This window comes from Scyliorhinus canicula, chromosome 2 (genome assembly GCF_902713615.1).
Source record: "Scyliorhinus canicula chromosome 2, sScyCan1.1, whole genome shotgun sequence".
NCBI lineage: Eukaryota > Metazoa > Chordata > Chondrichthyes > Carcharhiniformes > Scyliorhinidae > Scyliorhinus > Scyliorhinus canicula.
The window spans coordinates 120,857,592-120,876,262 of NC_052147.1; positions in this window are offsets into that span (position 1 = coordinate 120,857,592).

An 18,671-nucleotide genomic window follows, 5' to 3' on the forward strand; every position below is an offset into this window, starting at 1 on the left:
CATCAGCAGCAGCAAAATTATATTCAACCACAATCTGTAACCTCATGGTCCAGCATATTTCCCATCCTACCATTACCACCAAGCCAGGGGATCAACCCTGGTTCAATGAAGAGTGCAGGAGGGCATGCAAGGAGCAGCACCAGGCTTATCAAAAAATGAGATGTCAACCTGATAAAGCTACAACACAGGGCTCCTTTCATTCCAAATGAATAGCAGACTCAGCGAGTGATAGCCAGAGGTAAGTGATTCCACAATCAACAGATCAGATCAAAGTTCTACAGTCCTACCAAATCCAGTCGTGACTGGAGGTGGACAATTAAAATAACTCACTGGAGGAGGAGGCTCCACAAATACTCCCATTCTCAACGATGGAGGAACCCAGCGCATCAGTGCAGAATTTAAAGCTGAAGCATTTGTAACAACCTTCAACCAGGAGTGCCAAGTGGATGATCCATTTCGGCCTACTCCGGAGGTCCCAGCATCACAGATGCCAGTCTTCAATACTTCCTGACCTTTCTGAGAAACACAATGCTTAGCTCTGTTCTCATGTCACAAAACCTGACTTTGCTGTTTATACTCAACAAGTTCCCTTGTCTTAGGCAGCTCCAGCAGATCGAATGCTGTGCATAATTGATATTTTATCATGAGTAATGTCGGAGAACTTTGGGCTGTCGCATGTGTTGTATTCCTGTACGTCATCAGGAATTTAGTAATTTTGACAATAATCCATGCTTACGAGATACCTTCAATGAATTCTTCATTGTCTGAATGAATCTTTCAGCCACCCATTTGTGGCAGGTTGATAAGGAGTGGATTGGATGTGTTGCCAGGCAGAGCACTGTTCCTGTTTACCTACTGGCCGCCAGCCAATCAATTGAACCAAATCCCTCCAATCTGCTGGGTGCTACAAAGTCTGGGATTTCCTTTCCCAAATCGAAAATGTGAGAACACATGGTGCGATTCTCCGAGCCCCGTGCCGGGCCGGAGAATCGCCACAACTTCGCCACGATGCCCCGACGCCGATGCGCGATTCTCCGAGGTGCGGAGAATCAGCGCTATTTGTGCCAGCGCGTTTGGCGCGGCACTGGCCTCTGGAATTGGTGGGGCCCGGATGGGCCGAGTGGCCGCGCGGATCCAACAGAGTCCTGCCGGCGCTGTTCACCCCTGGTCGTTGCCGGCAGGAACTCTGCGAACGGTCGTGGGGGGCGGCCTGTGAGGGGGGAGGGGGGCTCCTTCACCGCGCATGCACAGGTTGGCGCGGCACCCATTTGGTGCCAGGAAAGGAGGCTGGAGCAACGTGAACTGCTCCAGCGCCATGCTGGCCCCCTGTGGGGGCCAGAATCGGTCGTACCCGGGCCCGGTTTGCGCCGTTCACGATGGCGCAAACACTTGGGCTCCATATTGGAGAATCGCCCCCATAGTGCTTCAGTTGTCAAGCTATTTGAAACATTGAATTCTATACTTCCTCCTCTTGACTTAAAGGTGTATCTCAATGAACGGTTCCTGGACCAAAAAAAACAATAAAGATAAAATAAAATAAACGCGAACAAAGGGAAGTCAAAAGGAAGGTGTGTATCAAAATGTTTAGGGGGGATGAGAAGTGGCCTTGCAATATCTCCATAATCTCACCATAGGGTTTTGAGCCTGGTTTTTCTGCATGCACCAGACTTTTAAAGAGGCAGAAGGCACCGCTGCTCCCCCCGCACCCCCGCCAACCTCCCCCCCCCCCCCCCCCCCCCCCACCACCCAGCACCACCACCATTGTGCTCAGGAAAGTCGGGACTACAATGTCTGCCAACATTTTGTTCACCTGGACAAAGTATTTGAATCTTTCAGTGTAGGAGCTCCATCACTCACTGCTTTCATCATACGGTCCCATGGTGCCAAAAGCTCCTGCTATTTTACAATGGAAGGCTGGCGTAAGCACAAATGTGCCACAAAATGTTTAGCACTGCCTCGCTTTTATTTTCCTTTCAATCAAGGTAACCCTGAGCTCAGCCTATTCCTTTCCAAGTTTGGGACATCTCCAGCTCTAAATGATTGTATTTGCTACTTTACTGACTACGCACAGTAGAGGGAGCTTTCCTGGCAACCTGTCAAGCTTCTTTTGATGCTGTTTTCTCCAAAACTTTTATTTAAATTCCAGTTCCTTCGATGGTTGCTATTATTATTGGGCACCCCTCCATTTTCTGCTTTGGTGTAGCGAAGGTCTTTAGCTCCTTAATCCTTTTCAGATGACAGCGCACAATCAATTACTTTTCCATGTACTTTTTTCTTCTCTGGCAGTTTGCCAATGTGGTGCTGACCTCCTCTTTGCCAGTTTACTTTGTGGTATTTTTAAAGGATAGGCTTACGGACCACAAATGTACAAAGAAACAAGAGCTTTATTGGAAAGGTGTTTTCCGACAGGCTGCTAGAACAGACTGACTGTTAGCCTGCCAACACTGCTAATGAGGTCATCAGTCTGTCACGTGATTGAACTCTTAAAGTGACCTTGCTCCAATGAGGAACAAACATGAATACACAACACAAAAGTATTTGAGAGAAGAAATAAGATTACCATCTGAGCAGCACACCACAGAGATGATTCTCAAGTTCTCTGATGTGGCACTAGAGGCTTTAGTCCAGGGAGGTGGATCGAAAGAGAGGTGTCATGATTCCATAGGAAACCAGGAGACTGACCAAAGAATATGGTAGCAGGCAGGCATGGAGGTTAATTCAAGGTGTCAGAGAATCTGGCTGCAGTGCTGGAACATGTTAAAATTATGCTTATGCAGGTAGTCTAGGTCAGTGAATGCATCCTTAAATGCCACCTCCTACCGACCAGATGACCAACCTCACATACTGTTCAATGCACTGTAACCTCATCACTTAATAATCAGAATTATTTTTTCTTTCATGGGATGTGAGCATCATCGGGTTGCCCGTATTTGTTTCCCATCCTTAATTGCTCCTCAGAAGGTGATGTTGAGCCACATTCTCGAGCGGCTCCGTTCAGTCTGGTGTAGGTACTTCTGCAGTGCTGTTAGGGAGGGAGTTCTACGTTTTAAATCCAATGGCATTGAGGGAAATGTGGTATATATTTCCAAGTCAGAATGGTATGTGAATTGGAGAGGAAATTGCACGTAGTGGTATTCCCATGCATCTGCTGCTTTTGTCCCTCTAAGTGGTAGAGGTCATGGGTTTGGAAGATGCTGTCGAAGGGATCTTGGTGAATTGCTGCAGTGCAGTTTGTAGATGGTACAGACTGCTGCCACTGTGCACTGGCAGTGGAGGGAGTCAATGTTTAAGGTGATGGATTGGGTGGTGATCAAACGGACTCCTTTATTGGCGTTGAATTTCTTGCCTGCTGGATCTGTACTCATCCAGGCAAGTGCAGCAACTTCCATCACATTCCTGACTTGTGCCTTGTGTATGATGGACAGGCATTGGGGAGTCAGGAGGTGATTTATTCACTGCTGAATTCTCAGCCTCTGACCTGTTCTGTTAGTAATAGCATTTATAAATTGGTCCAGTTCAGTTTCTGGTCAATGGTAACACTGAGGGTACTGATGTAGGAGATTCAGTGATGATAATGCCATTGAATATCAAAGATGGATGGTTAGATTATTTCATATTGGAGATGGTCATTGCCTGGTATTGTGTGGCGTGTATATTACTTACCACTTATCAGCCCATGCCTGAATTTTGTCCAGGTTTTTCTGCAGGAAGACTTGGATTGCTTCATTATCTGAGGAGGCGCAAATGCCACTAAACATTGTGCAGTAATCAACGAACATCCCCACTTCTGATTTTATGTAAGAGGGCGGTCATTGATGAAGCAGCTGAAGATGGTTGGTCTGAGGATATCACCCTGAGGAGCTCCTGCAGTGATGTCCTGGAACTGAGATGTTTGGCCTCCAACAATCACAAACATCTTCTTTTGTGCGAGGTGTAACTCCAACGAGAGGACAGCTTTTCCCGAGGTACGATTGGCTCCAGTTTTGCTTGTGCTCCTTGATGCTATGCTTGGTCAAATGCAGCCATGTTGTCAAGGACAGTCACTCTTACCTTATCTCAGTTATTTTGTCCATGTTTGGACTAATGCTGTAATAAGGTCAGGATCTCAGTGATCCTGGCAAAACCCAAATTGAGTATCAAGAGCAGGTTATTGCTGTGTGAGTCCTGTTTGATAGACACCCTCCATCACTTTTCTGGTTGATCGAGAGTAGATTGGTGAGGCAGTGGTTGGTTGGTTTGGATTTTTCCTGCTTTTTGTGGACAGGACATACCTGGACAATTTTTCACATTGTCGGGTAGATGCTCACATTCCAGCAGTACTGGAACAGCTTAGTTAGGGAAGCAGCTAGTTCTGGAGCACATTATTCACTACTACTGCTGGGATGTTGTCAGGGCCCATAGCCTTTGCAGGATCCAGTGCCTTAAGCCATGACTTTAATATCAATGAACTGAATCAAATGGGCTGAAGACTGGCATCTGTGCCCTCCGCGCCGAACGGCGACCCCCTGTGGCGATTCTCCGGCCCGCGATGGGCCGAAGTCCCGCCACTGAAAGGCCAATCCCGCCGCATGGTTTCAACACTGGTGGCGGTGGGATTGGCGGCGCGAGTGGGCCCCCAGGGTCCTGGGGGGGGGCGCGGGGCGATCGGACCCTGGGAGGTACCCCCACGGTGGCCAGGCCCGCGTTCGGGGCCCACCGATCGACGGGCGGGCCAGTGCCGTGGGGGCACTCTTTTTCTTCTGCCGCTACCACGGACTCCACCATGGCAGAGGTGGAAGAGAACTCCCCTACCGCACATGCGCCAGTGGTGACGTCAGCAGCAGTTGACGCACCGGCGCATGCGCGAACCGGCGAAGGCCTTTCGGCCAGCCCCGCGCCGGACGGTGGGCATTTCAAAGGCCGTTGTCGCCGGTTTTGGCGCCAGTCAGCGTGGCACCAACCACTCCGGCGCGGGCCTAGACCCCAAAGGTGCGGAGAATTCCGCACCTTTGGGGAGGCCTGACGCCGGAGTGGTTGGTGCCACTCTGCTATGCCGGGACCCCCCGCCCCGCCGGGTAGGGGAGAATCCCGGCCCAGATGTGAGATGAGAATGACTGCCCTTGACAATAAGTCAGCATTTGATCAAGTATGGCTTCAAGGAGCCCTAGCAAAACTAGAGTCAGTGGGAATCAGGAGTGAAACTCTCCGCCAGCTGGAGTTATAACTAGTACAAGGGAAGGTGGTTGTGATGGCTGGACGTCAATTATCTCAGTTCCAGAACATCACTGCAAAAGTTCCTCACGATAGTGTCTTAGGCCCAACCATCTTCAGCTGCTCCATTAATGGCCACCCTTCCATCATAAGGTCAGAAGTGGGGATGTACGCAGAGGACTGCACAATGTTCAGCACCATTGACTGAAACAGTCCATGTACAAATGCAGCAAGACCTGGGCAAGATACAGGCTTGGGCTGGCAAGTGACAAGTAAAAGGTTCCAGGCAATGACCGTTTCCAACAAGAGAGAATCTAACCATCGCAGCTTGAAATTCAATGGCATTACTATCCCCCACTATCAATATCCTGGAGGTTACCATTGACCAGAAACTGAATTGGACTAGCCAAATAAATACTGTGCCTACAAGTGTAAGTCAGAAACTATAATAATAATCTGTATTAGTATCACAAGTAGGCTTACATTAACACTGCAATGAAGTTACTGTGAAAATCGACTCATCGCCACACTATGGCGCCTGTTTGGGCACTTGGTATTTATGTCGTCTTTGTCGACAGGAATAGTGCCGGAAGACTGGAGGATAGCAAATGTTGTCCCCTTGTTCAAGAAGGGGAGTAGAGACAACCCTGGTAATTATAGACCTGTGAGCCTTACTTCGGTTGTGGGTAAAATGTTGGAAAAGGTTATAAGAGATAGGGTTTATAATCATCTTGAAAAGAACAAGTTGATTAGCGATACTCAACACGGTTTTGTGAAGGGTAGGTCATGTCTCACAAACCTTATTGAGTTTTTTGAGAAGGTGACCAAACAGGTGGATCAGGGTAAAGCTGTTGATGTGGTGTATATGGATTTCAGTAAGGCGTTTGATAAGGTTCCCCACGGTAGGCTATTGCAGAAAATAAGGAAGTATGGAATTGAAGGTGATTTAGCGGTTTGGATCAGTAATTGGCTAGCTGAAAGAAGACAGAGGGTGGTGGTTGATGGCAAATGTTCATCCTGGAGTTCAGTTACTAGTGGTGTACCGCAAGGATCTGTTTTGGGGCCACTGCTGTTTGTCATTTTTATAAATGACCTGGAAGAGGGTGTAGAAGGATGGGTTAGTAAATTTGCAGATGACACGAAGGTCGGTGGAGTTGTGGATAGTGCTGAAGGATGTTATAGGATACAGAGGGACATAGATAAGCTGCAGGGCTGGGCTGAGAGGTGGCAGATGGAGTTTAATGCGGAAAAGTGTGAGGTGGTTCACTTTGGAAGGAGTAACAGGAATGCAGAGTACTGGGCTAATGGCAAGATTCTTGGTAGTGTAGATGAACAGAGAGATCTCGGCATCCAGGTACATAAATCCTTGAAAGTTGCCACCCAGGTTAATAGGGCTGTTAAGAAGGCATATGGTGTGCTAGCCTTTATAAGCAGGGGGATTGAGTTTCGGAACCACAGGGTCATGCTGCAGCTGTACATAACTCTGGTGCGGCCACACCTGGAGTACTGCGTGCAGTTCTGGTCACCACATTATAGGAAGGATGTGGAAGCTTTGGAAAGGGTTCAGAGGAGATTTACTAGGATGTTGCCTGGTATGGAGGGAAGGTCTTACGAGGAAAGGCTCAGGGAATTGAGGTTGTTTTCGTTAGAGAGGAGAAGGCTGAGAGGTGACTTAATAGAGACATATAAGATAGTCAGAGGGTTAGATAGGGTGGACAGTGAGAGTCTTTTTCCTCGGATGGTGATGACCAACACGAGGGGACATAGCTTTAAATTGAGGCGTGAGAGATATAGGACAGATGTCAGAGGCAGTTTCTTTTCTCAGACAGTAGTAGGGGTGTGGAACGCCCTGCCTGCAACAGTAGTAGACTCGCCAACTTTAAGGGCATTTAAGTGGTCACTGGATAGACATATGGATGAAAATGGAATAGTGTAGGTCAGATAGACTTCAGATGGTTTCACAGGTCGGCGCAACATCGAGGGCCGAAGGGCCCGTACTGCGCTGTAGTGTTCTATGTTCTATGTTCTATCTTTTGGGACTTGTGGGAGGAAACCGGAGAACCCAGAGGAAACCCACGCAGACACGATGAGAACGTGAAGACTCCGCACAGTGACCCAAGGTGGGAATCGAACCCGGCTCCCTGTCGCTGTGAAGCAACAGTGCTAACCACTGTGCTGCCGTGCTCAGAATCCTGTGAGGAGTAACTCACAGGTGCTGAGGAGGTGCTGAGATTTTCAGATGTTCTCTGACTCTTGCCCTGTCTTCTCGTCCAATTGCCTCAAACAGGCTTTGTTTGTTTTACAATTCCTACTTTAAAAATAAAGTTAGGTAAAGAAAGCAATTGCCCACCGCACTCTATATTTATCACATCTCTTTCTCTGTCCCTCTGTCTCGCAGGTTTTGTAAATTGGAATATTTCTTTCAAAGGTGTAATTAGATTGACTTTCTCTGTCGACAAAACACAACTGAGATAATTAGTTGCCTTCAAAATCGAAGTAACATTAAATGAAGAAGGTACCCACACTCTCTCACTTCTCTCTTGTTTCTCAGTGACCCAGTTACTCTCTGTCACTGCCCCCCCCCCCCCCCCCCCCCCGATTTGTTTCTCTATGATTAATAAACAAAATCTTTACAGAGTGCAAAAGAGAGGCACATTAGACAGGGACATGCACATGTACACTCAGAGCAAAGATATATCCACACCGTTTCTCTTTACTTTTCGAGAAAAAGCTGATTCCAAATTTGATTTTGTGAAATTTGTCTTCTTGATTTTACCAAGTTATTTGAGGAGAAGCTACTGAATAAAAGGCATTGGGTGATTGTTTTAAGAATCACGTCAATACAGTTAACTAAACAATACTGATGCATCCTTGGAAATGGGTAGAAAACTGTAGCATGTGCACGCTCAGAACATTATCATTTTTTCTCTGTCTCATACATGCAATAAATATATACACTCACACATGCATTCTTTAAAAAACGACTGAAGACTAATTTTATTTAAGTAAAACTTTTCAAATATGTTTTTGTTTCTCCAAAAATGATTTTACGGAACGCCACAGAGCAAAAATATCAAATCCAGGATCATGGAAAATGCTGGAAACACTCAGCAAGCCTGGCAGCATCTGTGGAGAAAGAGATTACATTATTTGTAAGTATTATGTAACTTAAAATAAAAATTGTTCAAAAACCCATATTTTTGGATATTTCAGTTTAAAGAAAAAAAAAGCAGAAGGTGTAAAAATTCAGCAGGCATTTTGAGCACTCGGGGCATATGTTCAAACTATAAAATTGAAAATAATCATTCTGTGTCCCATCACTGAGACTTTTAATGTTTTTTTTAGGAAACATTTTATTGAGGCGTTTATAATTTTAACATTTAACATATTAACATTTTAAAAAACAGAACGGTCTGACACACGCAAAACCCCCAGTAACATACCCAACTTCCCGCCGCCCGAATTCCTAGTTACCCATATATTAGATTCCCTGCCATTATTCTCCACTTCCCTGTCTCCCCTTCTCCCCCCCCCCCCCCCCCCGCCCTTCTGCTGAAGGTCAGTTTTTCTTAAAGAAATTGATGAATGGCTACCACCTCCGAGCGAACGTCTGTATTGAACCCCTTAAGGCAAACTTAATCTTCTCTAGCCTGAGAGACTCTGCAATATCGCTGACCCACACCCCTGACTTTGGAGGCTCCAAGTCCATCCAACTCAGCAAAATCTGTCTCCGGGCCACTAGGGAGGCAAAGGCCTAGACGTCAACCTTTCTCCCCCCCCCACCCGGCCTCCCAGATCTTCCGACACTCCAAATATTACCGCCTCTGGACTCGGAGTCACCCTCCCTTCCAGGGCTTCTGACATGACATCTGAGAATCCCTGCCAAAGTCCCCTCAGCTTCGGACAAGCCCAAAACATACGTACATGGTTCGCAGGACCTCCCCACATCACACACACCTGTCTCCACCTCCTCAAAAAATCTACTCATCTGGGCCACATTCACATGATCCCTGTGGACCACTTTGAACTGGACCAGGCTAAGCCTGGCACACAACGAGGATGCATTGATTCTTTTCAGAGCCTTCTTCCATAGCCCAACTTCCAACTCCTCCCCCAACTCTTCCTCCCACTTCCTCTTCACCTCCTCGATTGGGACCCCTTCCCACTCCATCAATTCCTTATATATTTCCGAGACCCTCCCCTCCCCAACCCCTGTTTTTGACATCATCTTATCCTGTAGTCCCCTTAAGGGAGGCGAGGGAAGCTTGGAACCTGCTTCCGAACAAAATCCCGTACCTGCAGGTACCGAAATCCGTTCCTACCCAGTAACTCAAACTCCTTCCCGAGCTCCTCCAGGCTCGGGAAACCCTCCTCAATGAAAAGATCCCCAAAACTCTCAATCCCTGCCCGCTGCCACCTCCTAAAGCTCCTATCCAGCCCTCCCGGAGCGAACCAGTGATTGTCACAGATCGGTGACCATACCGACGCCCCCTCCAGTCATATGCTGCCTCTATTGCCCCCACACTCTCAGGGCTGCCACTACCAATAGGCTTGTGGAGTACCGAGCCGACGAGAATGGCAGAAGTGCCGTCAACAGAGCCTCCAGGCTCCTGCCCTTACACGATGCCGCCTCTACCCGCTCCCACACTGACCCCTCCCCCACTACCCTCTTCCTAACCATTGAAATATTAGCTGCCCAGTAGTAATTAATAAAGTTTGGAAGGGCCAAGCCTCTCCACATGCCCCCGCTCAAGAAGGACCTTCTTCACCCTCGGGGCTTTCCCAGCCCATATAAAACCCGAGATTGCCGCGTTCACTTTCCTAAAAAATGCCTTGGGGATAAAGATCGGGAGACACTGAAACACAAACAGCAATCTCGGGAGAACTGTCATTTTCACAGTCTGTAAACCCTCCCCGCCAATGACAGCGGGAGCACATCCCACCTGCGGAAATCCCCTTTCATTTGCTCAATCACCCTGCCCAAATTTAATTTATGAATCTGCCCCCAGTCCCTTGCCACCTGAATCCCTAAATACCTAAAATTCCTTCCCATCACTTTGAACGGCATCTCCCTCAGTCTCCTCCTGCACCCTTGCCTGATTGCGAGGGCCTCGCTCTTGCTCCTGTTTAGTTTGTAAACTGAGAACTGGCCAAATTCCTCCAGTATTCCCATAATTCCTGCAATCCTCCCCCAAACAGGTCTGTTAGATACAGGAGCAAATCGTCTGCATAGAGTGAGACTCTATGCTCCCCCCTCTCACTATCCCCCGCAAAATGTTCGATGCCCTCAGTGCCATTGCCAAAGGTTCTATGGCCAGGGCAAATAGCAGTGGTGAGAGTGGCCACCCCGTCCTGTCCCCCTGCACAGACTAAAATACTCCGACCGAACCCGGTTGGTCCTTCCATTCGCCATCGGTCCCTGATATAGCAACCAGACCCAATCCACAAATCCATGCCCGAACCCGGACCTTCTCAGGACATCCCACAGGTACCTCTACTCCACCCGATCAAAGACCTTCTCTGCCACCACCACCTCGACCTCGCGCCCCTCTGCAGGCACACTGGACGCGATTCTCCCAAAGGGAGACAAAGTGCCGACGCCGGAGTGAAAACCGGAGTGTTTCACTCCGGCGTCGGAGGCCGCTCCTCGCCCCCTATTCTCCCACCCCCAGGGGGCTAGGAGCGGCGGCGCATCAATCGCGCACCGGGCCTTGGCACCCGCGTCAAAGCGGCGCCGCCTGAATGACACGGCCGGCGGCGCCTAAATGACGTCACCCGTGCATGCGCAGGTTGGCCGGCGCCAACCCGTGCATGCGCGGTTGCCGTCCTCCCCTCCGCTGCTCTGCAAGACATGGAGGATTGATCTTGCGGGGCGGCGGAGGGAAAAGAGTGCGTCTTTCAGAGACGCCGGCCCGACGATCGGTGGGCACCAATCGCGGGCCAGACCCCTCCTGAGCACCCCCCTGGTGCTCGATCCTCCCTCCACCCCCCACAGGCCCCACACGCAGTGGTCGCGCGCTGTTCACGCTGGCAGCGACCAGGTATGGTTGGCACCGGCGTGAACCGGTCGGATTAGGCAGGCAGCTCGGCCCATCCGGGCCGGAGAATCGCCGCTCGACCGGAGCGGCGATTCTCAGAACGGACTGTCGCAAAACGCGGCATGCCATTTTGGGGGGTGGGAGAATCGCATGCGGGTGCTAGGGCGGCGTGGCGTGAATCGCCCGGTACTCCCGCGATTGTTCCCCCGGCATGGGGGTCGGAGAATCGCGTCTCATATCACATTTAGGAGCCGTCTGATATTGGATGTCAGGTGTCATCCCTTCACAAATCCCATCTGGTCCTCCCCTATTATCCTCGGAACACAATCCTCTATCCCTGTGGCCAAGATCTTTGCGGCAAATTGGCATCTACATTCAACAGGGAGATCTGTCTATACGACCGACACCACTCTGGATCCTTATCTCGCTTCAAAATAAGGGAGATCGATGCCTGTAATAATGTTGGGGGAACACTCCCAGCTCCTTGGACTCATTAAAAGCCTTTACCAGGAGTGGTCCTAGCAACCCAGAGAACATTTTATAAAACTCAATCAGTGTATCAATCAGGTCCTGGGGCCTTACCCGATTGCATCACCAGCAACCCGGCTATAGCCTCCCCAAGCCCAATTGGGGCTCCCAAACCCTCCACCAAATCCTCATCTTTCCTCGGGAACTCCAGCCCCCCCAGGAATCGCTTCATACCCTCCTCCCCAGCTGAAGGTTCCGATTTATACAATCTATTGTAAAACTCCTGAAACACATTCACCCCGCCGGATCCAAAACCAAATTCCCCCTTGTATCTTTTACTTTCCCAATCTCTCTCGCCGCCTCCTGTTTACTCAGCTGGTGCGCCAACATTCTGCTGGCTTTTTCCCCATATTCATACACCGCCCCCTTCATCCCCCTCAGTGGTCCCTCCGCCTTACCTGTGGGCAGGAGCCCAAATTCCAGCTGCAGTCTCTGACGCTCCTTCAGAAGCCCGTCTTCCGGTGACTCTGCATTCCTCCTGTCCACCTGTAAAATTTCACCTACCAGCCTGTCCAACTCCGCCCGCTCAGCCTTCTCCTTATGTGCCCAAATTGAGCTGTGATCCCGCCTAATAACTGCCTTCAGTGCCTCCCACACCACCCCCGCCGGAACCTCACCTGTGTCATTGATGGTTATATACCCCGAATGGCCTCCCTCACCCGCTCAAATACCACCTCCTCCACTAACAGCCCCATATCTAACCTCCATTGCGGCCGCTGGGCCTTCCCTTTGTTGACTTGTAGGTCTACCCAGTGCGGGGCGTTGTCTGACACCACAATTGCTGAATATTCATCATCCACCACCTCAGCCAGCAAAGTTTTGTCCAACACAAAGAAGTCTATCCGGAAATATACCTTATGTACATGGGAGTAGAATGAAAACTCCTGACTCCTTGGCCTCCCAAAGCTCCACAGATCCATCCCCCCCATGCGCTCTATAACCCCCTGCAGCTCCTCTGCCATAGCTGATACCTTCCCAGACCTGGAGCTCGACCAATCCAACTTCAGATCCAGGACGGTGATGAAATCTCCCCCGCTAATCATTCGATATGAATCCAGGTCCGGGATCTTCCCCTGCACCCGTCTGACAAACTCAACATCATCCCAGTTTGGGCCATATATATTTACCAATACCACGGCCATTCCCTCCAACTTCCCACTAACCATAACATAATTACCCCACGGGTCCGTCTCTATCTTTCCCACCTCGAACGCCACCCATTTATTGACCAGGATAGCCATCCCCCTCGTTTTAAAGTCTAATCCCGAATGAAACACCTGCCCAACCCATCCCTTCCTCAACCTAATCTGGCCCCCCACCTTCACATGTGTCTTCTGCAACATGGCCATGCCCCCCTCCCCTGTCAATCAACCATAAACTCTCCGAGGCCAGTTTTCGGCCCATGTCCCACACCTCCCTTGGCCTGCCCTCGGGCAACCACCATCATCAACCCTCTCCTCCTCCACTTTGAAAGTATCCTCTCAGCCAGCAGTCTAGTCCCCACCAGCCTACTATTGCTATTACTACTATATACCAGCCTAACCCCAAACCGAACCGAAAAAACTCAGCAAGACACAAGCACACCCCCCAAAATAGGTCCAAACAACAGGGATCCAAAGTTTCACATAACATAGTTCAAGATCCTCCTTCTTCTGCCAGTCTATTCTCCTTCATGAAGTCCGCTGCCTCCTCCGACAAGCCAAAGTTCCACTCCTGGCCCCCAAGGTCACCCATAGCCTGGCCGGGTACAGTAATCCCAACTTTATGCCCTTTTTGTACAGGGCCGACTTGACCTTATTAAAGCTCACCCTCCTTTTTGCGAGCTCTGCCCCCAGGTCGTGATACATATGGATCTCAACATCCTCCCACGTACATCGCCTCGTCTGCCTGGCCCACCTCATAATCCGTTCCTTGTCCAGGAACCGATGTAATCGAACCACCATCGCCCTCGGCGGCTCACCCCCCTGAGGCTTGCGCATCAGTGCTCTCCAGCAGTCGATCAAACGCACCTTCCCCAAGCAGCTTCTCCAACATCTTCCCCACATACGCACCAGCGTCTGATCCTTCGGTTCCCTCCGGCATACCCATGATTCGAAAGTTTTTCCACCAAGAACGATTTTCCAGGTCCTCCACTTTCTCCAGTAGCCTCTTCTGTTGGTCACGCAGCATCCCAATCTCTGCTGCCATCGAGGTGAACTAGTCCTCATGTTCCTCCGCCAGATCCTCCAACCTCTGGATCGCCTGACCCTGGGTCGCCAGTTTCGTCTCCACGCGGTCAACCACTGCCTTGATCGAGTCCACCACCCAGGCCAGGTCCTCCACACTCTCTCCTTCCGTTGTTGGGTGATCTTCTCATTTAAGAAGCTCACCAACTGGTCCATCGACCACTGAGCTGACGGGGTCCGACCCTGTTGACCCGCCATTTCAACGGGTGCTGTCCGCTCCTCACTCGCCACCATCGCCTGGTTCATTCTTTTCCGATGATTTCTGGGCCGCAGCTCTGTAAACTGGTGGTCCCTTTCTTCTGTTTCTGCTTCTACACCCTTTCTCTACAAATTTTGCACAACAATCCGGCGTAAAAGCCACACAAAGCCACCATGAGCGGGAGCTGCCAAATGTGCGACCGCTCACTCCATGGTCGCCGCCGGAAGTCGAGACTTTTAATGTTAAGCGTATCTATCAGAGTGCCACCTCTAAGTAATTCATGTGCTAAAAATGAACTCTCAACGAAACCCATGCCCCATGTGCTGCATTTAATATGTAAAAGTAAAGACTCCTACATATGTGGTCCCTTCCATAAGCTCTTTACAATCAATGAAGCACTTGTGGGGAGGCGTGGGGTTAGGGGATGATGGATGAATAGTGGGGAAGGGCAATGGGGGGTGGGGAGGGGATGATGGGGGTGTGGATGGTGGGAAAGGGCGATGGGTGGAGGGAGATGGGGAAGGAAAACCTTCAGGGTTTAACCTGACATTGCAAAACCTGACCTCTTGTTAGGTTGCCACTGATGTCAACTGCCAAGAGCATTGTGCCACAGACTGCCCTGACCTAGTTGGAGTTGGACGGTATGATAATGGGAGGGTACAAATTGGCCAGCAAAGGGGAAAACTGTGAGAAATCGTGAAAGGAAACATGAAAAAAAATATTTTAATTACGACTTTTAAGAACTGAGTAAAGAATCACACCACCCTGATAACCAGTGTAGGAAATGTAGATGTATAATTAATCGCTATATTAAGAACATTTAATTAGAGCTATGTTGACGATTTACCAGAGATTCAAGTATCAGTGCATGACTGCAAGTTATAAATGACAGGTGAAAAAGGCAGAGAGTTAATCTTCCAGATGAGCTGTCACATCTTTTTCTTTGGATCTTAAATTAGGATTGGGCACAGTAAGGAAGGAACAGCCTATAAAGGACACCAATGTGAGTGTATTTGCTAACTATTTAGAGAGTGTAAAGAATGCTACCCCTCTGCGAAATATAACTGTGATTTAAATACAAGACCTGATGTCAGTGACAGCACAGTAGACTACTCATCAAATACTGTACGTCGTAATATAATACCAAATAAATTTTGCGCCAGACATCTGTCTCTGAGTGCATTTGTATTCAAACTACTATTCACGTTATTAATAATTCTTTGCAAGCCACACCCTCCAAAACTGTCCTTATGCACACAGACCAATGTGATGAAACGTACCTCAGAAAATAACAGCAATTAATAACATGCACACAGCCATTAATGATGTCTGATATGTGTGAGGGAGTCAGTTTTCCTACGTCAAGGGGCTTTCTCCGCCAGGGCTGAGAAAAATGTTTGGTGCAGGGGACTGACAGACAATCTAAATAGCTGCCTGACAGGTTTGCCAAAGTGCCCATTGTGGAAAATCTAGAGAGTTGACCGCAATTAATATCTTCCACCAAAGTGCACTGCCCCCAAGGTGTCGCTGACCCCTAAACATGGCCAAAAAGTTCCTTTCATCACATCTCCATCTGCACAATTGTTTCTTCGTGTTTTGTGCAGAAAGATGCCGCCCACATGTGCATCGCCTGCAATCCACAAAGGGGGGAAGAAATACAGCTCACTTTTAATATTGTACTGTGGCTGATATGTCTTTCTAGTCGACACTCCTTACTGAGCATGATTCCTAAACAGACCTCTCTTTACTTATACATGCCTATATATTTCATTGCTTTTCTTCATTTTTCATTGCTGTTGGCGTACGCACTCTATAAAATAACAGCATCTGTGTGATAAATGTTATTTTCTTTGTGATTATAATGTAATTGTGTGCCCCACCAAAAAGATATTAGCCGGAAAGATCCTGTGGACATTAATCGGTTATTTACCAGAAGGATAACTCATCATATACAACAGTAGAACAGCATAAAGAGCTTATAGCACTTTTAAGATGAAATAGGGTTTCATAAGCTGTGACTTGGTTTTCCACGTTGAGTTGTTACTGAAAAATGTGTCAAATTTGCAAAAGAAATGACAAATTTGGAGTTACATTGTGTAAAATTATCAAGGGCACATTTAATTGGAGCAATAATAAAACAAACCCAAGAAGGAACTGAGAAGAATGAGCCGAAAGGGAAAATCGACAGATTGGAAGAATAATATTCGCATGGTTTTCTTTGTTCAAGTAGTGAGTGGTGTGTGTTAAGATCTCTAACAGTTCACCATTAAAAAAAATAGCATTCATTAAAAGCTCAATTTGGTTAGATTCAGGTAGGTTTGCCTCACAGAGCTTGTCAGCCTTTCTCCATGACAGATGGCACAGGAATTAAGATGAAGGTGCATTCCTGGCACTATCAGTACTAGTACCGAGCAATTGGGGCAAGGAATTTAGAGTTACTGAATCCCTCAGCTTTACGTAATCTGTACCCACAGTCTCGAGTACCCATATCAGACACGAGGACATCAAGGTGCAGAGCAATGTGCCTCGTGACTGACATTCAGTAGCAGGGCCACACTCACTTAGTCTGCAATGGTCATGCAGTGTGACAGAAATCAAACAAGCACTTGAAAAGGGTTCTGATTCCTGGCGTCTTGAAGTTACACCGGTAGTTTTATGAGTGCCTTAGGGTCCTCACATGATGAAAAAGATAACGTGATGCCAGTCCTATGAATGCTGTGTCCACAAGGCATTATATTTTTTTCTTTGTACATGGATCTTATTGCGTGCATGGTTGTAAAAATAAAAGAAAGACTTGCGACATACTTTTAGATTGCTTTGAAGTATTTCAATGTCGTTCAAACATACAAAATGAAAGGAGTATTAAATAAATGATTTGGGTTAACAGAGGCAAGGTTACTGTGTGGTTAAAAAGTCCAAATCACCACATAGTCCAATTAATGGTCGGATTTAATCTGCAAAATATAATAACCGTACCACCCCTAGCTGTGTCTTTTATTACATTCCATGGATGTGCTGCTCTTTCTTATATCCTGTGCATCGAGAGAGAATATTTTGATTCAGCATGAAAATGCTAAAAAGCCATAAACTGCACGTAGCTTAAGACGGATAATCGAACAACGTATACCCGTGGCTAATGACCCCACCCTGGTGCATTAAAGTCCGACAAAGGATAATAGTGTTCTGTGTAAATTAACACACTCAGTGGTAAACTTGCTTCCATTTCAGTAGGAGACTTGGTGCAAATTAGCATTTGTTCTTAATAAGCTGGATGCTCTGCATTGTGGAGTTCCACAGAGTTCATAATGCGGTTTCCTTGCAGGTGAAAATTTATTCTCCTGAGGATACGTCCACAATACATCCTCCAACAGAGAATCATCCTCATCTTAATCAGTCCCCAGCTCCAAAACTTTTGCGGTTTCTTCAACTTTCCCGCTGTGCGTGATGCTGTGAGTTGTTGGAAATGATTACTCATTTGTATGCTCCCCTTGCAACATATCCATTAGACGTTGAGATGTCCAACAGAGAAAAGAGGAGCTCTGATTTTATAATTACAATTGTTGGACAAATATCCAGGTCAGTTGTCCCCTGCCTCTCTCACTGCTAATACCCACCCAGTTCATTTTCCAACATCTTTTTCCCCACTAATAAAAATATGGGACTATAAATTTATTTTAAATTAAGATTATGCAAAATAGCGTCTGAAGAATGCTTTTAATAGCAGAATAATTTCATGACTTATGAGCATCTTGACAATTTGAATTTTTATAGGCATGCGTTATGTTTTTTAAAATGCAAAAATTATGCATCTAAAATAATCTATTAGGTGCAGTGGGCTATATTGTTGTTGCCTTAATCACTTTCACAGACAGTTATAGCTGCTTTATATCATATTTACAACAAAGGAGCTCTAATTACCTTCAGCAAATGTCACAAAATATTGAGCTTTGCTTCTGATATATACTCCTGATCATGCTAATCTAGAATGACGACTAAACATGTATCTCAGGTCCCACAAATCTGCAGCCGTAATAAGTTATCCACCAATGTTTTTTAACTATTTCTATAAGCATAAATAGAGTGCTGGAGTAAATCCTTTTGAATCGTACCTGAAACTCGAAGAGAATGCTAAATTCAAGCAGGATGAATGCTAGATGGCATAAAACCACCTCTTTGTTCAACCAAATAGGATGGCAATCTTTGAAAAATATTGAATTGAAAGAATAATTAAGCCACAGAGATGAACAATCGTCAGTCAACAACGATAATATGCATTAGCACCTTTTAATGGGCTTACACAAATTGTGGGGTTCAGATTTCATTCTGAAGTGCTTAACATTTGCCCATGTATGCAGTTTATAACTGTACTTGCACCCATGATGTTGTGGAAGTCTTAAAATTTACTCCCCTCCACCTATTATTGTGTACATAAAACCCCAGTATGGCTATATAAGTAAAAATATACTCAGCCCCATCAGTGGGGAACAGTCC